Below are 24,446 nucleotides of genomic sequence, written 5' to 3' on the forward strand. Positions count from 1 at the left end.
GAAGAAGGTGCCAAAATCCAATTAGCTGGCACTGTGTTTGATCACATTGCTCAGGAGGAAAGAATACAGGACAATTTAACTCAAGGAGGTTAGTGGAGTTACAGAAAAATGAATTGCATTTGGAACAGTTATATCAGAAAGCTTACTCAGAAACAGAAGCAAAATATATTCCAGTATGTTATTACCTTAAGGGAGATATTTTAATGAGAAAATGGAGGCCAGATCATGATTCAGCAAATGAAATCTGGAGTGAGGTGCATCAGATTGTTATCCCATTGGGGCATAGAAATGAGATTCTGAGAATTGCTCATGAAATTCTAATGGGGGGACATTTAGGAATTAGGAAAATACAGGAAAAGATATAGAGATTTTTTTGGCCAGGATTGCATAGGGATGTAGTCAAATTCTGTAGAACCTGTCACACATGTCAGGTAACAGAGAAACCACAAGCAGTGATTAAACCGGTGCCTTTAATCCCAATACCAGCATTTGAAGAACATTTTACTAGGGTCATGATTGATTGTGTAGGACGCCTCCCTAAGACTAAAAGTGGAAATCAGTACTTGCTGACAATGTGGATGTGTCTACCAGGCTTCCTGAACAGATACCGTAAAGAAATATTATAATTAAGAAGATTGTGGAAGAGTTAACTAATTTTTTTTTTTTACAAGATATGATTTACCTAAAGAAATAAAATCAGATCAGGATTCAAATTTCATGTCACAGCTGTTTCAGGAAGTAATGAACAGTTTGGGAATAAAACAGTTTATGTCAACCGCTTACCATCCGGAGTAACAAGGAGCTTTGGAAATATGTCATCAAACTTTAAAAGAATGATTAGAGCATACTGTCAGTATTATCCACAGTATTGGGATAGAGGAATTCCATTCTTGTTTTTTGCAATCAGAGATGCTCCTAATGTATTGACTGGTTTTAGCCCTTTTGAACTAATTTATGGTCATGAGGCAAGGGAACCACTGAAATTGATTCATGAGAAATTGGTGGGTCAAAATTCAGAAGCTATTCTCCTGGATTATGTATCTAATTTCAGGGAAAGATTCAAGAGATCATGTGAGTTGCCTAGGGAACATTTAAAGATATCACAGCAAGTAATGAAAGTAAAGGCAGATAAGAAAGCTGAAGCTCACAGTTCTGTTGCTGGGGAAACGTGCTAGTTCTGTTACCAATACTAGGTGATTCATTAAATGCAAGATATAGTGGGCCTTACAGGATTGAAAATAAATTGAGTGAAGTAAATTATTTAATAAATACTCCAAATAGAATCAAGAAGCAGAGGGTGTGTCAGGTAAATATGCTTTAAAAAGTACTTTGACAGGGAAGAGGAACAAAAAGAGGTATTAGTGATGGTGAATGATGAGAAAGAGGGAGAAGTGCAGGACTCTGAAATTGATTTTCCTCCAATCAAATTAGACAATGAGGGGGTGCTTGAAAATTTAAATGAAATATTGAGCTGCCTTCCAAAGAAGTGTCAAATTGATTTGGAAAAGCTTTTGCAGTCACACAAGCCTATTTGTGGGAGTAAATTGGAGAAGACAGATTTAGATATAGATGATGTGTCCGTACAGGTTTCATCTTCAATAAGGTTTCATCTTCAATCCTTATAGGTTAAATCCGGCAAAGTTATCACAAGTACAAAAATAAATTGACTTTATGCTTCAAAATGATATCATTGAATTTGGCTGCAGTAGCTGGAGCTCGCTGAGTGTGCTGATACCGAAACCAAATGGAACACAAAGACTTTGTATGGACTATCGAAAGGTGAATGCAGTGACAAAAGCGGATTCATATCCTATCCCACAGTTGGAAGATTGCATTGAGAAAGTGGGACAATGGAAATTTATCAGCCATATTGACTTGCTAAAAGGATATTGGCAAGTACTGTTGTCAGACAGAGCAAAGGAGATATCGGCTTCTGTGATGCCAAATGGACTACATCAGTTTAATGTCATGCCATTTGGTATGAATAATGCACCGACATTTCAAAGACTGACAAACAAAGTGATTGCAGGTCTAAGCAATTGTGCTGTTTATATCCATGATCTGATAGTTTTCAGTCAGATGTGGGAGGAGCATTTACAGCATTTGGAATAATTATTTAATTGATTACAAGAAGCTAATTTGATGATGACCTTGGCTAAAAGTGAATTTGCAAAAGCACAAGTTACATATCTAGGCCATACCATTGGACAAGGTAAGGTGGTTCCAAGAGCTGCGAAAGTCAAGGCTATCGTGGATTTCCCAATGCCTACAACAAAACTAGAAGTTTTGAGATTTCTGGGCATTAGTGGCTTTTACTGGAAATTTGTACCAAATTTTAGCAGTGTGGTTGCTCCACTGACTGAACTATTGTAAAAGAACAAGAAGTTTCAATGGACACTGAAGTGTCAGAAGTCATTTGACAGTCTGAAAACTTTATTAACTTTATTAACAGTTTTAGCAGTACCCAATTATGCTAAGCAATTTAAGTTGGACGTTGACACAAGCAATATAGGGATTGGGGCTCTACTGTTACGAGAAGATGACACAGCAATTGAAAAACCAATAGAGTAATTTTCACAGAAGTTGAATGTACAACATAGATATTGAATGAGTGTAAAAGAGACCTTGAGCACGGTATTAGCGTTGCAGCATTTTGAAATTTATTTTGCAAACAGTTCATCAGAAACAACTGTTTATACGGACCACAATCCTTTGAAGTTTTTGGACAAATTTTGAGACAAGAGTGCAAGACTTTTAAGGTAGAGTCTATTATTACACCCATTTAATCTATGGATTATATATGTTGCTGGTAGAGAAAATCTGCTCGCAGGTGACTTATCAAATTATGATGGTTAATTTTTCGATAGGGTGGGGGCTGTCATGAAGAGATATTAAAGTGTATAATGTTATTGGGAATTATTTTTAAATTGGAATTGTAGTAGGGTCTGTGTGGGTCTGTGTGTGGCTTAATTGGATTAAAGACAGCTAGTCGGGGTACTTTGATATATAATAGTTTTGAGATGTTAATTAGATAAATGTAAGTTAGTTAAAAGGTAAAGTGCAATTTGCACTTGTTGAATAAACCATTCAAAGGATGAGTAAAATCTTGTATCTAGGGGGAGACACTAAGAACTGTGTTTATATTACTAATAAAATTGTTGGAATGAAAGGATTATTGCGAGGAGAGGTAAATTTTTTTTTAAAAACCTAGTATTACAATGGAAAATTTACATTCAAATGGAAAGCTAAGTGTAAACTAGGAGGAGTTTGTGTGTATGTGAAGATCTAACCAGCCTGTAAGCCTACAACTGTCTGCAAAGGAGCCAAATTGCAAGGGACCTCATTTTGAATTCGTAAGGCCAAATGTGCTTTGTCTGGTGTCTGCTTAAAGTCTATGGGTTATTGTTGCCATGGTGAAGATTTACCTGGGAGTGATTAATTTGGGGATATGTTTAAAAGTTGTTATGGTAGTAATTTGTAGACATGTGTATGTGTTTAATTTCTTGTTAAATTAATAAATGTTTAATTTAGTTTTATATAAAAAACACCGCTTGAGGCTTGGTGGCTTAATTTCTGAATCCTCAAACATACCAATGGAAAATATAGGTTATGACAGTTTTCCAAGTTTCCCTCTGGGATTTAAACAACTCAGCCTTTACAAACTTCTGTGTTACAACAGTGGTTCTGCAGATAAACTATTGGAGACTGATTTTTCCACCTTGTACAATAACCACACTAAGTGGATAATATCAGTGACAAATGAGATTTTAAAAAAATACAAAAAATCGGGACAACGGATGGGGGCATGTTGACCATTGCGATTAGATGGATCAATTGAAGGAAGAGATTAAAGGTTGATATCTTCAATCAGTTTGCCATCTTCAATAGGAGGAGGTCAACCCTTCCATTTATTCTTGGTTTTCAATCGTACTTTAGAGAATGGCGTTTCATTGGGGTACTGGACGACCCTGCAGAGGAGATCATCTACAGATAAAGAGGAAAAGTACAGAAATTTGAAAATGATTGGTCAATACTTGAGAATCGATTGAGGTCATTTCTCATCACAATAGCACTGTAAAGTATGCAAAAGAGGAGATAAAGAGGGGTAGGAGAGGTTATTCTGGAGCATCGGGCTTTAGTAGGTGCAAGCTATAAGACTTCAGACCTGATTCTGGGATCTGAGCTTACTATTAGTGACATTGTGTCCCATTAGCAGAGCATTGTGAAGTTATTATTATGCACATCATCAATATGAACCTAATTAATGAGCATCAGTGAGAAATTCTACCATGAAGGAGGAAAGAGCATAATAGTTTGACTGTTCTGACCTGTTTACATTTCCCAGCAGTGTTTATTCCATCTCTGGTCTCTTATGTATTCTCCGCTTTCTTCACCTTATCTTTGGTAGTCTTGCTTTCAGCAACCTTGACCCTACACTGGAATTCCCTCCCCACACCTCTTCACTCCTCCACCTTTCTTTCCTTCTTTAAGACTGCTTAAAGCCTTTCTTTTTGACCAACCTGCCCTAATGTCTCCTTCTTTGGCTGGATGTAAACTTATGTCTGATTATATCCTTCCAAGTATCTTGGGACAATCTGCTATGTTAAGTGTGCTATATGATTGCAAGTTATTGCCATTAATGCAAGAGTGTTACAAATGAGTTAAGCTGAATGATTTTCTTTTCCCTAGGTCAGTGACACTGTAACTACTTGTAAATGTCTTACTTCTGTTCTGACTGGAATCAGCACAGAGTAGCATTGAATATGGGACTCCTTGATGACTACTTTTCACTAACTTACACGAAGGCACTAATCGTGTCATCAGAAGCTTGCAGCTCCTTATTAGATCTATTTTCCGAGATTAACTGATGACCTCTGAATTCAGACTGAGGTTGCAGTTTGGTTGTGTTTTAATGCAAAGGCGAGATGGCAGAGGTACTGATGTAAACATAGCAGCTTTCTTTCAGAAATATATTGGATGGCAAAACTTTACCCTTCAGCTGAAGAACTTTTAACCTGCTTACTTGTAATATGATCAAGATCTATATTTGGATTCGCCCTCTTTAGCATTCCTTGGATTGAAAGATCCAGCTGTTGGAATAGACTCACAGGTACAGGCAAGGTTTCTGACCAATAACTCTGCCACTGTGGAGCCAATCACAATTACTATGCCACTCATATATACCTCACTGTGGCCGATAAATCTTTTCACTGTGAGAGCTAAGAGCTTGACATGTCATTGTGCAGTTGATAGTTGGTTCTAAGCACACTATCAATCACAATGCCTCTATTGTTCTTTATTTAATTGGGAAGAGAAAAATCTCTCATAGATCAGATGCAGCCCACTGATTACTTTGTTGCTGAACTGAAACGGAGCCTTGGAAATAATATTGCAAAGACTCGGAGCCAAAGCAATGTATCTTTGCTTGGCTTTCGAAATTTAATAAGGTGCCTATGATATCAATTTAGTGGTGTCTGGTCGAATTATCTAATTGAATGTCCTATATCTGTTTGGTATATACCATTTTAGTGCACCAGAAAGACCTTGACATTGGAAAACTTCCAATGAAAATTGAACTTTAGTACAGCGTGAATGTCCGAGCACAAGGTGTTATTGATATATTTGTTAAACGTTGAGACGTGCTTAGCGTCTCCAGCAAGAGCTCCTTGGAATGATTGTAAATACCTTTGCTTTCAGCAGCAATTGGATCATCATGAACAACAGGCAAGACAATATTAGGCCAGGTTTATAAAATGGTGCATCCATAATAGTTTAGCAAGTTCATCAAGTGAGTAGGAGAGACAGACAAACCAGGAAATTCATATTTTAAAGCACTCCAAGGAATTCCTACTTAAGTCTTTCAGCATGTTTTACTACTTAACAAATGTATTGGTGACGCCTAGTGATAGGATATTCACAATCTGTTCTGTACAGAGTTAACTGGTATCAGTTGAGGCAGTTAGAAGTTTGCTACAATTGGCCTTTGTCATTATGAAACAGGAATTTGGCTAAATTGGAAGCCTTGAATTTTTACTGCGTTTTGCGCTGGTTAATTCCTGTGGAATATTGCAGTTGAAGTTCTGATAAAATAGCCAGTGGAAGTTATTACTGCATTCACAGAAATGAGTTACAAAGATGTATTCCCAGTATCTGGTATATAAGATGTGAGAAAAGTTGAAAGAAATAGGGTTCGTTTTTTTGAAAATGCAAGTGTAGAGTCATAGAGGTCTACAGCACAGAAAAAGGCCCTTGAGTCTGCCTCGGTCAAACAAGCACATATCTATTCTAATCCCCTGTTCTAGAACTAGGCCCAGAGCCCTGTATCCCATGGTATTGCAAGTGCACATCCAAATACTTCTTAAATGTTATGAGGGTTTCTGCCTCTACCACCCTTTCAGGCAGTGAGTTCCAGATTCCCACCACCCTCTGGGTGAAAAAATTCTTCCTCACATCCCCTCAAAACCTCCTGCCCCTTACCTTAAATCTATGCCCCCTGCTTATTGATCCCTCCACCAAGGGGAAAAGTTTCTTCCTATCTACCCTATTTATGCCCCTCATAATTTTATACACCTCAATCATGTCCCTCCTCAATCTCCTCTGCTCCAAGGAAAATAATCCCTGTCTATCCAATCTCTCCTCATAACTAAAACTCTCCAGCCCAGGCAACATCCTGGCAAATCTCTTCTGCACTCTCTCTAGTGCAATCACATCCTTCCTATAATGTGGATTCCAGAACTGCACACAATATTCTAGCTGTGGCCTAACCAGCATTTTATACAGTTCCAGCATAACCTCCCTGCTCTTATATTCTATGCCTCGGCTAATAAAGGCAAGTATCCCATATGCCTTCTTAACCACCTTATCTACCTGTCTCGCTACGTTAAGGGACCAGTGGACATGCACACCAAGGGTCCCTCTGATACTCAGTACTTACCAGGGTCCTACCATTCCTCGTGTATTCCCGTGCCTTGTTTGTCCCGCCCAAGTGCATCACCTCACACTTATCTGGATTAAATTCCATTTGCCATTGATCAACTCATTTGACCAGCCTGCCTATATCCCCCTGTAATCTAAGGCTATCCTCCTCACTATTTACCATGCCACTAATTTTCGTGTCATCCGCGAACTTACTGATCAACTCTCCTACATTCAAGTTTAAATTGTTTGTATATACCACAAACAGCAAGGGACCCAACACCGATCCCTGTGGAACCCCACTGGACACAGGCATCCAGTCACAAAAACACCCCTCAACCATCACCCCCTGCTTCCTGCCACTCATCCAATTCTGGATCCAATTTGTTAAATTGCCTTGGATCCCATGGGCTCCTACCTTCATTATCAGTCTCCGTTGCGGGACCTTATCAAAAGCGCCAAATGCATTGCCCTCATCTACACACCTGGTCCCCTCTTCGAAAAATTAAATCAAATTGGCCAGACATGACCCTCCCCTTAACAAAACCATGCTGACTGTCCTTGATTAATCCCTGCCTCTCCAAGTGTAGATTACTTCTGTCCCTCAGAATTGCTTCCAATAGTTTCCCCACCACTGACTGGCCTGTAGTTTCCTGGTTTATCCCTTCCCCTCTTCTTGAATAACGATACCACGTTGGCTGTCCTCCAGTCCTCTGGCACCTCTCCTGTGGCCAGAGAGGTATTGAAAATTATTGCTGACTGCAGGACACTCTTCCCAGACTACTTCACCGTGATGCTGACTGCAGGATACTCTTCCTAGACTATTTCACTGTGATGTTGACTGCAGGACACTCTTCCCCAGCATTAGGACTCTGGTGAGAAATTTGGTTGAGGATTAAAATCAGTCAAGCGATTGCTTTGAGTAATGATTTGTCCTTGCCTGAGAGCTGAGGAAAGTTATTGGCATCAGACCTTTTTGGTTGTTTTTTTGAGCAATCTCCAGCAGTTCCTTTTAAACTAATGAGGCTAAAGGCTGATAACTACGCTGGACTGATGAGTTGCATCCTAGGATATTAAAGGAATTAGCTACATATGCACTGGTAGAGACCTTCCAAGAATCCTTAGATTCTGGATAAGCCTCAGAGGATTGGAGAACAGCCAATGTAACATCCTTATTCAAAAAGGGAGGGAGACAAAACACCGGTAATATTGGCCAGTGAGCTTAACATCTGTCATTGGGAAAATGTTGGAGTCTATTATAAAGGATGTAATAGCAGAGCATTTAGAGATACATAATCTAATCAAGCAGAGGCAGCATGGCTTCATGAAGGGGAAATCATGCCGAACAAATTTATTCAAGTTCTTTGAGGAGGTAACAAGCAGGATAGATAAAGGGGAACCTGTCGACTTAATATATTTGGATGTCCAAAAGGCGTTTGATAAGGTACCGCACATAAGGCTACTTAATAAGTTAAGAGCCCATGGTGTTGGGGGTAGTATATTTACATGGATAGAGGATTGGCTAACTAATAGAAGACAGAGAGTTGGGATAAGGTGGGCATTTTTGCGATGACAACCTGTAACTAGTGGAGTGCCACAGGGATCAGTGCTGGGGCCTCAATTATTTACAATATATATTAATGACTTGGATGAGCGAATTGAATGTACAAGTTTGCGGATGACACAAAAATAGCTGGGCTGGCAAGTGGTAAGGATGACACAAGGAGTCTACAGAGGGATATAGACAGGTTAAGTGAGTGGGCAAAGAAGTGGCAGATGGAATATAATGTGAGAAAATGTGAGGTTATGCACTTTGGCAGGAAGAATAGAGGAGCTGTATATTATTTAAATAGAAAAAGACTGCAGAAGGCTGCAGCACAGAGGGATTTGGGAGTCCTTGTGCATGAATCCCAAAAAGCTAACATACAAGTTCAACAGATAATAGGGAAGGCAAATTGAATGTTGGCCTTTATTTCAACGGGAATGGAGTATAAAAATAGGGAAGTCTTGCTAATACTATACAAGGCACTAGTTAGACCACACAGAATACAGTGAGCAATTTTGGTCCCCTTACCTAAGGAAAGATGTACTGGCATTGGAGACAGTCCAGAGAAGGTTCACTGGGTTGATCCCAGGTATGGAGTGATTATTTTTTTTGAGGAGAGGTTGAGTAGGCTGGGCCTGTACTCGTTAGAATTTAGAAGAATGAGAGGCAAACTTATTGAAACATATAAGTTTCTTAGGGGGCTTAGGTGCTGAAAGGTTGTTTCCCCTGTGGGAGAGTCTAAGACCAGAGGGCATAATCTCAGAGTAGGGGTCGCCCATTCAAAACAGAGATGAGGAGGAATTTCTTCTCTCAGAGGGCAGTCAATCTGTGGAATTCTTTACTGCGGAGGGCTGTAGAGGCTGGATCGTAAAATATATTCACGGCTGAGATAGACAGATTTTTAATCAGTAAAGGAATCAAGGATTATGGGGAAAAGGCAAGAAAGTGGAGTTGAGGATTATCAGATCAGCCATGCTCTTATTGAATGGCGGAGCAGACTTGATGGGGCGAATGGCCTACTTCTGCTTCTACATCTTATGGTCTTATGGACCTGATATGACTAGTTAGAACTCACCTGCTCATTTGTACCTGAATTAGGTACTGGGGTCTGGTAAATGACATAAGACTCCAATTTGCATAGACTATTTGCATAGCCTTCGACCTGGTTAAGGGTTGGAGAGAACTTGCCCTTTTTACAGGCTTGCTTGAATATTGCATCAAGTGCCCTTGGGCATCAATGGGACAATGAGGTGACTTGCCCCTGATTTGGAACTTTTGGTTACCTGTTTTTCATGTACAAATCATATGGTTGTGAGTTCTGCCCCTTTTTGACGAAAGTATAACAGACTTGTCAAATAAGTTATCAGAGCTACTTATTTAACAGTCAATCGAAATGGGTTCAAGGGACAAATTGATATGTTTCAGGAGAGAAAAGGGACCGAGGGATATGTTTGACTGACACTGCAATATTCTTGGCAGTAGGGTTCTGAACCCTTGAGTTTTGTTGCATTTTGGTTAATGGTAGCAATGTTAATCACTTGAAAATATTTTATCAAATGTCTATGGAACCAGCTTCTCCATAAAATAAAAAGGCATTGAATTCCTGGGTTCATAAAGAAATCAATGCTGCAGCATCAATTTTTCAGACACTGTTCAACAGAATGTATTCTAACCTTCTCAATACCAAAGAATAACAGCATTACCCCCGTATGTTTTGAGTCCGTATGACTCTTTTTCAAAGCTGAACAGAGGTGGAAATGTGAAAGGTTTTATACTGTTGGAGTAGGTGGAGCAGAATAGAAAGTCAGGGATAGATAGGAGCTTATTAGAGATTTGACAAAGTTGTCATGGACACAAGACAAAGGGAGTGTTAATGGTAGTGTTAAAGACAAAGGCAGATGTAATAGTGATATAAAATTCAGTTAGCGGAATATGTTAATAGCAGAACAAGGGTTAGCGCTCACTGAAAGCAAATCTTGAGAACAAGTTTTAGACTGGCCCTTGTAGGGGGAATTATCCCCATGACTGGTTCCATCTGTCAAGTTATTCTTTATAAAATGAGAATCAACACAACTCGTATAAATGCAGTTTGACTAAAGTTTTGCTGTTGAGAAATATGTTTAACAAAGGAAGCTTAGAAACAGATAACGCTGAGTTGCCTTTGAGTGAAAGAGCCAGGTCAAGAATAACACTGATGTGGACAAGACAGTTCGTTGCTTGGAGATTCACATATCCAACATCAGAAATTACTCTCACTTACACATGCAAACCACCATAAAATAACTGATGCTTTCATACAGTGTCTTAATTGCATTCCTGAGGGGTAAATGAGATGTCTCAGAGAGAAAATAGTTGAGACCTTGAGCCATATCCCACGGCCCATTGAACCAGCACTAAGATGAATACTTTATGACTAGATAAGAATGATGTTGTGTACGTGCAGCCCAAGGAGGTTGAATAGTATGGAGATAGAGCATTCCCCTTTAAAATTCTTGGAACAGCTGGTAGTCAGCAGTTGCACAGGCAGCCTAGAGAGCCATAACAGATCACTCCTGGCCTGGGAACCAGATTATATTATCTGCATATCATCTTGTCATTTAACACAATACTGTAGAATGGTTATATGAAACAATACTGTAATTCGTCAATATATCATAAAGCTTATTGCTCGAAACCTCGCAAACCAAATAATTGTTCCAGGACTAACAAACCTTTGTTGCGACAGTAATCACCGTATATATAGGCCCAGATATTCTGGTCTCCGGTTGATCGGAGGCCGGGCGTACTCTGGAAGATGCGTTATGGGACCCTTCAGAAGTCCCAATGCAAGGAGTCCGCAGGAATTTCCAAGAAAGTTTCAACTTCTGGTGGGCAATTCCACTGCATCTGAACCCTTCAAGAAAGGTCTCTAACTCTTGAGTTAGAGTTGGAGATTTTGGGAAGTCAGAGGAACTCAGAAGACTCTGTAAGCTTTCACATATACTTCACACAAATACTTTATTCTGTTCTCACTAAGAACAAGGTTGTTCATTCTCTTGTAGGAAATATTCAATTTCAAACTCTGTTAGAATTGAAAGTGTTTTGGTTGACTGGTTTGTTTGATTAGCCTCTTTTGAATTGTTTTAGACTTTCAGGACTCTATTGAACTATTCAGACTCCCAGCTATTTGACTCAAGTCTGTAAGTAATACTATCCCTGATAAATCTTTCTTAATGCTTTAGCTTGTTATGAAAATATCTGGTTTGACTCATATTATCTATTTTTGAATTGGCATAAAATATAATACAGAAAGGAATTTGACAGGAAGTATGTTGCTGAATTAATAGCCCAGTTGTGATGAGCTCAAATCCCAGCATACAAAATTGTCAAACTGAATTCAATAAATCTAGTAATTTATGGATTAAGAGGGAAATGGAACAAAGCAGTGTAAATGGAGTCAATCAGTGATCTAACTGAATATTGGAATAGGCTCGAGGGGTTAAATGGCCTACTTCTGTTACAATGGACTTGATTTTGTGTGTAGTAGCGAAGGAACAGCATTCACTACTAATCTCGAAGAAAGCTCCCAAAAAAGATCTCAGGATTAAAGCAAAATACTGCGGATGCTGGAAATCTGAAACAAAAACAAAAAATGCTGGAAGAACTCAGCAGGTCTGACAGCATCTGTGGAGAGAAAGACAGAGTTAACATGTCGAGTCCGTATGACTCTTCTTCAGAACCCAGGTCTCAGGATCTCTGTTGCATGGATATAAACATGTGGATTTTTAAAATTATAATTGCGAAATTTGGCAGTTAGTTAGTGCGCTATATAAACTCAGTCATTCAACAGGGCGTAACATTTTCAAAGGCTTTTGCAGCAGGATTAATATCTTAAAGGTGGAAGTTTTCATCAATTTACTGATAGCTTCATGAGCACCTCCACAGAGCACCCTCTGGAGGAGTTAAGAGTCATTGATCAAATCTTCTGGATTTTCACCTTATTCTGCACATAATTTTTCTGGTAGTTTCAGTATTGATGGGCCATTTTCACCATCATTGCCACAAGACCTGAGCAATTGTTTAAAAACATTAAATGAAACTGATGATGAAAGCTACTGGGTAAATTATTTTTTTAACCCAACTGGTTCACTAGTCTCCTTCAAGGTAGGGACGGCCGCAGTCCCCTCACATTCCTACGTTATGTGGTCGGGGGTAATTCTCTGTGCCCACTGGCGTCGGGCATGTTCAGTAGCGTGAGTGGACAATATGGTGAGAAGGCCAAAAATCGGTTTCACGACGTCATGAAACCAGTTTGCCATTGTCTGTTCTGCCTGTCAATAGCGGGACACGTTTCCTGCCATTGGAAGTCGGAAACCTTGTTGTAATACATCTGCATATCATTATAAGCCCAGCAGACTGGAATCGTACACACACACTACCCCCCTCCCGCGGCTGTCCGCCCACATCAGCGTGATTGCATGCCAACATTTCACAAGAGCATATATAAGACGTGCACTTGGCGGGCTACACCTCAAGGGGATCTCAGAGATGAGTACACAGTAACTTTGTGGAGCGCTAGCCTAGGTTGCCTGTTGGACTTCAAGGTTGAGGTGCATTGGTGGGTGGGGGGGCAAAGGCTGCCCTCCGGTTGATGCTTGTTGTGGGGGGGGACAAGGGCTGCCCTCCGGTTGATGCTTGTTGTGGGGGGGACAAGGGCTGCCCTGAGGTTGAGGTGGCTTGGTGGGGGCGGGGCAAGGGCTGCCCTGCAGTTAAAAGTACGGTGTGGGGGGTTTTGGTGGGAGAGGAAAGTGGCCACGCTTTAGGGAAACCTTGTGTAAAGTGACCATTCCTCTGCAGCTCAGACAGTTCAGATGCAGCCACATTGACATGTGTGGAGTTGGACCTCTAGCTTCTCTGCCCACTCAAGCAACGCAGAGGCATCAAAGTGCCACCAAATGCTCCAGAGATTTTCACCTCTCAGGCACAGACTGCAAACTAATGAGCGTTTTAGTGGACTGCAGAACAATTGGACGACCGGGCACCTTGTACAATCTCTTTGCTAAAGCTGGCCATGGAGCAGTCACTGGTGGAGGCGCTCACAGCCCCTTGCAACTTCATCATCCCGGTTTGGACCAGTCTCCCCCATGGTTCAAGCTAACAGTGCAGCCTTGCAGTGTGGGTTAAGAGAATGCCTGCGCCTGAGCTGAGAGTGCAGCATACAGTGCAATGTGAAAAGCAGCCGCCAATCGGTCAGGTGGAGTGGAGTGGAGGTTGGTGAGGTTTTGGGCAGCCATGCAGTGCACTAATCTCTGGCCATCCAAGTGGTGGCCAGCACTCTCCGGGATGCAATAAGAGGCCTTCAGACTTACCCAAGACAGGTTCTTAGTACACCCATGTTAACCCATGTGTCTCTCTCTTTCATCCGGCATGAAGAGTACATCAGGATCATGGAGCCTGATGAGCTAACTGTATGTCTCCTGGCATACAGAGAGTGGCGACAAAGGAGAAGAGAGCGACTGAGGCACCTGGCTATGCAGAGGTAGCAGTAGCTCCCCTCTGGTAGAAGGGGCAGCTGGGGCTCCTGCACATGCTGCCAAAGAGCCACAGTGAGCTATCGTTGGTCGGTGCCTAGCTAGACCCAGGGTCTATGGATGTCGCCTTTCATTCCTGCAGACAACCAAGAACCAGTGTCGCCTAAGACTGGGCATGTCTAGGGAACTGGTCGGTCACACCTGCCAGCTACTGCAGGATTTGGCGCCACGGGGATATGGAGAGCATCCACTGCCAGTGACCATGAAAGTGAAGGCGGCACTCAGTTTGTACACCAGTGGTTCCTTTCAGGGCTCCACAGGCGACCTCTGTGGGGTATCACAAGCATCCACCCACAAATGCATCCATGAAGTCACAAAAGCCATCTTCGTAAGGGCACACAACTTTGTGCATTTTGCCTAGGACCAGGATGGCCAGGATGCAAGAGCGAATGGATTTGCCCAGATCTCAGGTTTCCCACAGGGGCAGGTGCCATCGACTGCATTCACGCGATGCTCAGATCTCCATCGCAACACGCAGTCAACTATGTCAACTGCAAGGGATTCCATTCGCTGAAAGTGCAGCTGGTGTGTGACCACCACAAACGCATCCTGCAGATTTGCGCATGTCTGCGCAAGGGATGGACACACCATCCCTGGTTAACTAGAAAGGTTAAAGATAGTATCAAACTTAAAGAAAAAGCATATAATTATGCAAAGATAGATGGAAAGCCAGGTGTTTGGACAGAATATAACAGCAAAGAATGACTAAAAGATTAATAAGGAGGGAAAAAATAGAGTATGAGAGAAAGCTAGCCAGCAATATGTAAACAGATAGTAAGAGTTTATATAAATATTTTAAAAAGGAACTAGTTAACAAAGTGAGCATTGGTCCTATAGAAAGTGAGTCTGGAGAATTGATAATGGAAAACAAGGAGATGGCAGATGAATTGAACAGGTATTTTGCATCAGTTTTCACTATAGAGGATACAAGTAACATCACAGAAGCAGCCATAAACCAGGAAATGGAAGTGGGGAAGGAAATCAGGAAAATTACAGTCACCAGAGAAGTGATACTGAGTAAATTGTTGGAGCTGCGGGCTGACAAGAGCCCGGGTTCTGATGGACTTCATCCTAGGGTCTTAAAAGAGGTGCCTAGTGTGATAGTTGATGCATTGGTTTTAATTTTCCAAAGTTTCCTTGGTTCGGGGAAGGCTCAATCAGATTGGAAGATTGCAAATATAACTCCGTTATTCAAAAAGGGAGGGGGACAGAAAGTGGGAAACTACAGGCAAGTTAGCTTAGCATCTGTTGTAGGGAAAATGTCAGAAGCTACTATTAAAGAAGTTATAGCAGAGCACTTGGATAAGGTCAAGGTCATCAGGCAGAGTCAACATGGTTTTGTGAAAGGGAAATCATGTTTAACCAATTTATTGGGGTTCTTTGAGGAAGTAACATGTGCTGTGGATATAGGTGGTTGTACTGTACTTAATTTCTAGAAGGCATTTGATAAAGTGCCACATCAAAGGTTGTTGCAGAAAATAAAAGCTCATGGTATAGGGCATAATATATTGGCATGGATAGAAGATTGGCTGACTAACAGTAAGCAGAGAGTAGGCATAAATGGGTCTTTTTCAGGTTGGCAAGATATAACAAGTGGCGTGCCACAGGGATCAGTGCTGGGATCTCAACTGTTTACAATTTATATAAATAGCTTGGATAAAGGGATTGAATGGATGGTTGCCAAATTCGCTGCTGACACAACGATAGGTGGGAAAGTAAGTTGTCAAGAGGACATAAGGAGGTTACAAACAGATATGGATAGGTTAAGTGAGTGGGCAAAGATCTGCCAGATGGGGTATAATGTAGGAAAATGTGAAATTGTACATTTTGGCAGACGAATAAAAGAAAAGCATATTATCTAAATGGTGAGAGATTGCAGAGCTCTGAGATGCAGAGGGACCTGGGTATCCTCATGCATGAATCACAAAAGGCTAGTATGTAGGTACAGCAAGTAATTAGGAAAGGTAATATAATGTTACAATTTATTGTGAGGGGAATTGAATACAAAAGCAGGGAGGTTACGCTTTAGTTTTTCAGGGCATTGTGAGACCACATTTGAAGTACTGTGTACAGTATTGGTCACCTTATTAATGGAAGGATATGGATGCGTTGGAAGCAGTTCAGAGAAGGTTTACCAGGCTAATACCTAGAATGGGTGGGTTGTTTTATGAGGAAAGGTTGGACAGACTAGGCTTGTATCCACTGATGTTTAGAAGAGTAAGAGGCGACTTGATTGAAACATGTAAGATCCTGAGGGGTCTTGACAGTGTGGATATGGAGAGGATGTTTCCTCCTGTTTAAGAATCTAGAACTAGGGATTACTGTTTAAAAACAAGGGGTCACCCATTTAAAACAGAGACGAGGTGAAATTTTTTCACTCAGAAGTTCGTGGGCCTTTGAAACTCTCTTCCTGAAAAAGTGGTGGAAGCATACTCTTTAATATTTTTAAGGAAGAGATGGATAGATTCTTGGTAAGCAAGGGGGTGATAGGTTATCGGGTACAGGTGGGATGCAGATTTCAGGTTACTATCAGATTAGCCATGATATTATTAAATAGTGGTGCAGGCTTGAGGGACTGAATGGCCTACTCCTCCTCCTTGTTCATATGTTCGCTTGTGACATGACCAAGCCCAAAGGCTCGTCATCTGGCTCGGACTCAGGAGTTTCTGGCCTCCAGCAATCCTCCGAGTGCCGGACACCTGGGAAATCCCTGTCACTGCCTTCTGTGTATCAGACAGTGCAACGTGCTCACTACATTGTGATCCCAAGGCTGCTGTAAAGCTAGGACCCATTGACGTGTGCGTCTCTGCGCTGGTGGAGGGTATGGGTGAGCGCTGCAATGGGACTTCAAGGAGGGTGCCTCCAGGTTTCTCTTCAGAGGTTTCCTCAGGGTTTGATTGGAGGCACTGAGTTGTGGGCTCCGCTGGCTGTTTCCCAGATATGCCTGTGAAAGCAAGGGGAGATAATTAGTTCATGGCAGTGGCCTGCGAAACAGGACACATCACTCACAGCCTGATGGATGTTGCACTGCTGGATCCCCACTTGGTAGAGCACCACCAACCTGTTTTCAAAGTCTGTGAGGGCCTCGATTTCAGGCATCCCTGCACTGGTCTGCAACCCCTCGTTCTTGTTGTGTACCAGCTTGTCCTGCATGAATAGAGATGGAGAGAGTGCAAGCAGGACACCTGCCAGGCCAAATGATAAACATAAAAGCAAAATACTGCGGATGCTGGAAATCTAGAACAAAAACAAAAATACCTGGAAAAACTCAGCAGGTCTGACAGCATCTGCAGAGAGGGATACAGTTGACGTTTTGAGTCCATATGACCCTTCATTAGAAAACTGATGAAGGGTCATACGGACTCAAAACGTCAACTGTATCCATCTCCGCAAATGATAAATATGCCTGGCATGTGCGGTGGTGAATGGTCCCATGGATGGGATGAGGTAAATGAAGGTGTGTATGAGAGAGCGAATGGTGATGTCCCTTGAACCAGCAGTGAATGAGGGTCCTGTGGGTGTGTGATGTGTTCAGGAGTGTGTGAGTTGAGAGTGATGAGGACAGTGACTTACCCTGGCGGAACTGAGGAGATCATTCATCCTCTTGCGGCACTGGATGGCTGTTCTCTTTTGAAGGGTGTTTGCGCCATCACCTCCCAAGCTAGATTAGCGAGGTTGCTCCCCATCCTGTGGCCAGAGCGGGGATAGAGGACATCACGGTAGACCTCCACTGCGTCCAAAATGCGCTCTATGGACACATCATTGAATCTGGGTGCTGCCATCTTTTTGCCTTTCAGGGCCAAGTCGTCTTTACAGCAGTCATGGGCTGGAAGCACTGAGAGTGTGCGCGTGGTTGGACTTTAAATATGGCGTCCGGTGTGCTGAAGTAGCGAGGTGATGGCGTGATGGGCAAATGAGAGCCTGCCTTCCATGGAAACAGCGTGTTTCCCAGGAATGTATAATTAATGTGGCGTGTTTAGGACAATATGGCGTGAAAATGTTTAATGGGTAGGTGATGGCGTAATGGTATTGTTGCTGGACTAATGATCCAGAGAACCTGGGTAGTGCTCTGGGAACCCAGGTTCGAATCCTGCCATGGTATGTGGTGGAATTTGAATTCAATAAACATCTGTAATTAAAGTATAATTGTTGATTGTTTTAAAAACCCATCTAGTTCACTAATGAGTAGAGATGCAGAGGAAGGCTTTAGGAAAGGAAATCTGTCAACCGTACCTGGTCTGGCCTACACGTGACTCCAGACCCACAGCAATGTGGTTGACTCTTAAATGCCCTCTGAAATGGCCCAGCAAGTCACTCAGTTGTATCAAACCACTACAAAGTCACAAAAAAGGATTGAAACTGGACAGACCACCCCGCATCAACCTAGCACTAGAAACAACAAAGCAATATCAGCCCTGCTGATCCTGCAAAGTTGCCTTACTAACATCTGGGGGCTAGTGCCAAAATTGGGAGACAGACTAGTCAAGCAGCAGCCTGACATATTCATCCTCATGGAATCATACCTTACAGATAATGACTCTAGACACCACCATCACCATCCCTGGACATGTCCTGTCCCACCAGCAGGACAGACCCAGCAGAGGTGGCGGCACAGTGGTATATAGTCAGGAGGGAGTTGCCCTAGGAGTCCTCAACATCGATTCCGGCGCCCATGAAGTCTCATGGCATCAGGTCAAACATGGGTAAGCAAACCTCCTGCTGATTACCACGCACTGCCCTTCCTCAGCTGATGAATCAGTGCTCCTCCATGTTGAACACCACTTGCAGGAAGCGCTGAGGGTGGCAAAGGCGCAGAATGTACTCTGGATGGGGGACTTCAATGTTCACCATCAAGAGTGGCTCGGTAGCACCACTACTGACCAAGCTGGCCAAGTCCTAAACAACATAGCTGTTAGACTGGGTCTGTAGCAGGTGGTGATGGAACCAACAAGAGGGAATAACATACTTGACCTCATCCTCACCAACCTGCCTGCCGCAGATGCATCTGTTCATGACAGTATTGGTAGGAGTGACCACCGCACAGTCGTTGTAGAGACAAAGTCCTGCCTTCACATTCATGTGTGGCACTACCACTGTGCTAAATGGGATAGATTTCAAACAGATCTAGCAACTCAAGATTGGACATCTGTGAGGTGCTGTGGGCCAGCAGCAGCAGAATTGTACTCGAACATAATCTGTAAACTCATGGACCAGCATATCCCCCACTCTACCATTACCATCAAGCCAGGGGGATCAATCCTGGTTCAATGATGAGTGCAGGAGGGCATGCCAGGAGCAGTGCCAGGCATACCTAAAAATGAGGTGTCCACCTGATGAAGCTATAACACAGGGCTACTTGTGTGCCAAACAGATAAGCAGCAAGTGATAGACAGGGCTAAGCGATCCCACAACCAACAGATCAGATCTAAGCCCTGCAGCTCTGCTACATCCAGTCTTGAATGATGGTGGACAATTAAACAACTCACTGGAGGAGGAAGCTCCACAAATATCCCCATCCTCAATGATGGAGGAGCCCAGCACATCAGTGCAAAAGATAAGGCTGAAGCATTTGACACAATCTTCAGCCAGAAATGCCGAGTGGATGATCCATCTCGGCCTCCTCCGGAAGACCCACCATCACAGATGCCAGTCTTCAGCCAATTTGATTCACTCCACATGATATCAAGAAATGGCTGAAGGCACTGGACACTGCAAAGGCTATGGGCCCTGACAATATTCTCGCAATAGTACTGAAGACTTGTGCTCCAGAACTTGCTGCACCCCTAGCCAATCTGCTCCAGTACAGCTACAACACTGGCTTTTACCTGGCTATGTGGAAAATTGCCCAGGTATGTCCTGTACACAAAAAGCAGGGCAAATCCAACCTGGCCAATTACAGCCCCATCAGTCTACTCTCCATCATCAGTAAAGTAACGGAAGGGGCCATGAACAGTGCTATCAAGCGACACTTGCTTAGCAATAACCTGCTCACTGACGCCCAGCTTGGGTTCCACCAGGTCCACTCAGTGCCTGACCTCATTACACCCTTGGCTTAACCATGAACAAATGAGCTGAACTCCCGAGGTGAGGTCAGAGTGACTGCTCTTGATATCAAGGCAGCATTTGACCCAATGTGGCATATGGGACCCTAGCAAAACTGGAGTCAATGGGGATCAGGGGGAAACCTCTCTGCTGGTTGGAGTCATACCTAGCACAAAAGAAGGCAGTTGTGTTTGTTGGAGGTCAGTCATCTCAGCTCCAGAATGTCACTGCAGGAGTTCCTCAGGGTAGTGACCTCGGTCCAACCATCTTCAGCTGCTTCATCAATGGCCTTCCTTCCATCATAAGGTCAGAATGGGGATGTTCACTGATGATTGCACAATGTTCAGCACCATTCGTGACTCCTCAGATACTGAAGCAGTCCATGTCCAAATGCAGCAAGACCTGGACAATATCCAGGATTGGACTGACAAGTGACAAGTAACATTTGCGCCACACAGTTATCAGGCAATAACCATCTCCAACAAGAGGGAATCCTACCATCGACCCTTGGTGTTCAATGGCATTACCATCACTGAATCACCAACTATCAACATCCTGGGAGTTACCATTGACCAGAAACTGAACTGAACTGGACTAGCCATATAAATACATCGGCTACAAGAGCAGATCAAAGGCTAAGAATCATGCGACGAGTAACTCACTTCCTGACTCACCGAAGCCTGTCCACCATCTACAAGGCACATGTCAGGATTGTGTTGGAATACTCCCCACTTGCCTCGATGAGTGCAGCTCCCACAACACTCAAGAAGCTTGACACCATCCAGGACAAAGCAGCCCGCTTGATTGGCACCCCATCCACAAACATTCACTCCCTCCATCACCATTGCTCGGTAGCAGCAGTGTGTACCATCTACAAGATGCACTGTAGGAATTCACCAAGGCTCCTTCGACAGCACCTTCCAAACCCACAGCCACTACCATCTAGAAGGACAAGGGCAGCAGATAGATGGGAAAACCACCACCTGGAAGTTCCCCTCCAAGTCACTCACCATCCTGACTTGGAAATATTTTGCCATTCCTTCACTATCGCTGGGTCAAAATCCTGGAACTCCCTTCCTAACAGCACTGTGGGTGTACCAACACCACATGGACTGCAGCGGTTCAAGAAGGCAGCTCACCACCACCAAGTCTGGGACGATTCTGTCTGTTATTTCTTTGTGCACTCTAAAATGGCCTAGCATGTAATATCCAGCTTCACCCGCTCCACCTCACTTAAACACAATAAAATACATCACATTTCTATTTCTCTTTAGCTCTGAAGAAGAGTCATATGGACTGGAAACATTAACTCTGTTTCTTTCTCCACTGATGCTGTCAGACCTGCCAAGTTTTTCTAGATTTTCCTGTGTTTCTTAAGTGCAGAATCTACTTGGCTTGAACTAAGGGTCTAAAAAGGAGCAATTACAGCGTACAGTATAGGCCACCAATCAGTGAGAAAGATGTAGAAGGACAAATTTGCAAGACATGCACTGACATGCAAGAATTATAGAGTTGTTATAATACAGGACGGGGGAGGGGAAGCCTTTAATTACGTTAATATAGACTGGGCTAATAGTGTAAAAGGCAGAGAGGGGCAAGCCTTCCTAGAGTGTGTTCAGGGGAATTTTCTACAGCAGTATGTTTCCACTGCTATGAGAAAGGAGGTCACTACTAGACATGGTTCTTGGGAATGAGGTAGGCCAAGTGGTTCAAGTGACAATAGGAGAGCATTTAGGGGACAGTGATCATTGTATCATATGGTTTAGTTTGGCTATGGAGAAGGACAAAGAACAATCCAGAGTAAGCATAATTAACTGCAGGGAAGCCTACTGCAACGGGCTAGGAATGGATCTGGACCGGGTAAGTTGGAATCAAATGTTGGCAGGAAAAATGGTACCTGAACAATAGGCTACTTTCAAAAGAGAGATAATTCAGACAAAGTCAAGTTATATTCCCACGAAGGAGAAAGATAGGACAAACAAATCTAGAGCTTGCGTGATGATGAGTGAGATAGAGATTGAGTGAAGAAGAAAAAGTGTGCTTATGACAGATATCAGGTGATTAATACAATGGAAAACCAGGATGAATATGGAAGGTTCGGAGGGGAAGTGAAAATGCATATCAGAGAAGTAAAGAGAGAATATGAAAAGAGAATGGCAGCTAACATAAAAGATAATCCCAAAATCTTCTATAAGCATATAAATAGTAAAAACGTTGGAAAAGGGGGAGTGGGGTTTATTAGGGACAAAAAGAGGATTTACGCATCTGTCTTTACCTAGGAAGAGGGTCCTATCCAGGTCACAGTGAAAGAGGAGGTAAATTATGCACTTGAAGGATTTGGGACCCACAATGCAATATTTGCTTCCTTTTCTTTCCTTCTGTGCTGTTGCTCTGTGCCCCATGGAACACCACTTTGACATGGTAGAGAGGCTTCTGTGTTGATCTGTTGAGTGATGCCATTGGGTGCTCCTTGCTCCCGGTAGGGCCGCCCATAGTGGCAAGGTCAGGAGGAGCTCTCAGACAAAGTGTGGTCCAAAACGTCCTCAATGGCAGAACGGTTAATGGAAGACCATGCGTCTCACTGGCTTCAAAGGCAGAAGAAGGCTGCAGTGGTAACATGGTCCTGGTCATTGTGGTTTGACACATAACTGAAATCTGACCATCAACCCGTCAAGATCTTATGGACAGTGATGGTGCTCCAAGGTCCCCTCATTTAAAAAAGTCAAGTGCAGACTTCTACCAGGGTCCTATTTGCCAAGTCCTGTGGTGATGGGGAATTAGCCAAGCCTACATCACTAATATTGTCTTGATAGTGCACCACAGTCCTAATTACATATGGGCACATTAAACTTTTTGAGAAAGACATGTGTTTTTTAAAAAGGACATACAAGCAAAAGCTGGCTGAGACTGTAAAGTCAGCACTTTCTGCAGAATTACTTTGTGGACTACACTTGACCAACTAGTCCAGAGGGGCCCTGGAATGTCGCACCTAAAAAGGTGTCAAGGCCCACTCCAGACAGAGACACTAGAAAGGGGGAGATGCAATGCAACAGATTGACCTGTAATCTCCTGTGGTTGCAGAGACGATGGAGACTGATTGCCATTTTAGCAGAAACCACCTCCTGTTGAGTTATTTCTCAGAACGTGGACATGATTTGAGCTGACAGAAAACAGATTTTGGGCAAAAGACAAGTTTGTTTTTCCTTCAGGAATACACAAGAAAAGGGGTTAAAAAGCCAGTTGCAAACCTGGACTGGGTGTGCTAGTTTTGTTGTTCTAGTTCTGGTGTGCTAATGTGTTCTGTGAAGGTCACAGCAGAACTACAGCAACTAGGCATCCTTGCAGCTTGCAGATAAAAGTCTCTGTCTGTTGCTGGAGGCAAGCCACAAGTCAGCAAAACCACAGACTAGAAAAAAATAGCACAACTCTTCAGCTAACCTGCAGAACCAAGTGTCTCCAAGCCAACTGCTCAACTACCAACGTCAGCTCCACCGGAATCACCCAACTTAACGGCCTCAATGGTTCACTATCTAATCCTCAAGGACAAGCGAAAGACTAATTCCTGTATTTTAAAAAACTTTTTTTGAACTCAACTTTTCATTTCTAATCTGTGTGTATGTATGTTGCATTTTTATTATTTTTTTCTTGGGTTTTTAGTAACTAATAAACTTACTGTTTCGTTGACTCAAGAAAGCCTGGTTAAATTGGCTCCTTCTAAAACATAAATACATTTGGACTGGGGAAAATGCATCCAAGAGGAAAGAGAAATTTTTAAAATTAACCTTGTTGTGACAAATGAGGGGGTTGAATCAAGAAGGGGAGCCAGTTCAGCCCTCTCACCCAGGAGCATAACAATTTGGGGGAAACTCGCCTGGGGACTGGTCATAATATTCGTCAAGAAAAGCAGTGCTCCAAGTGCTGACTCCTGGGAAACTCCACTGCTTACCTCACTCCAGTCTGATAAACTTGCTATTCACCTCCATTTCACATTTAAAAATATAAACCCTTAATACATTTGATTGTTTGTTGTAATCTAGAGCACTTATTAAAGTCTGAGTGGCACTATCTTGATTAGCAGTAACAGCTATGAATGTTGTTTAGAAAGATGCAGATTTATTGGATTCAACTTCTGATGACTTTGCCAGCACCATATTCACTGCAAAACAAGACTTACCTACAGTTAAATATTTTAGATCACAGCTTTATTGATGAATAGTTGAAATGAAAAGACATGTATTATACTTGTAGAAACTTAGAAAAAGCCAGTTGAAGATTAAACAGCACGTCACTCTAACTCAACAGCCATGGCTTTGCCTATAGCTTGGCCTTTTAAAACTAGGGAGTTGTCTTTTGTCTTCATTTTGAAATCAGTT

General features: G+C 42.6%; 1 long non-coding RNA gene across 1 annotated transcript in view; it reads right to left on the minus strand.

Moving 5' to 3' along the window:
• Nucleotides 1–2,637: 2,637 nt before the first annotated feature.
• The window catches only part of LOC144679373 (uncharacterized), a 49,222-nt gene continuing 27,413 nt past the window's right edge, over nucleotides 2,638–24,446 (minus strand). The window contains exon 2 of the long non-coding RNA XR_013576338.1: nucleotides 2,638–3,984. This is a non-coding gene — a long non-coding RNA (uncharacterized LOC144679373). The remainder of the gene's footprint in view (nucleotides 3,985–24,446) is intronic.

Source organism: Cetorhinus maximus, chromosome 4 (genome assembly GCF_964194155.1).
Source record: "Cetorhinus maximus chromosome 4, sCetMax3.hap1.1, whole genome shotgun sequence".
Lineage (NCBI taxonomy): Eukaryota > Metazoa > Chordata > Chondrichthyes > Lamniformes > Cetorhinidae > Cetorhinus > Cetorhinus maximus.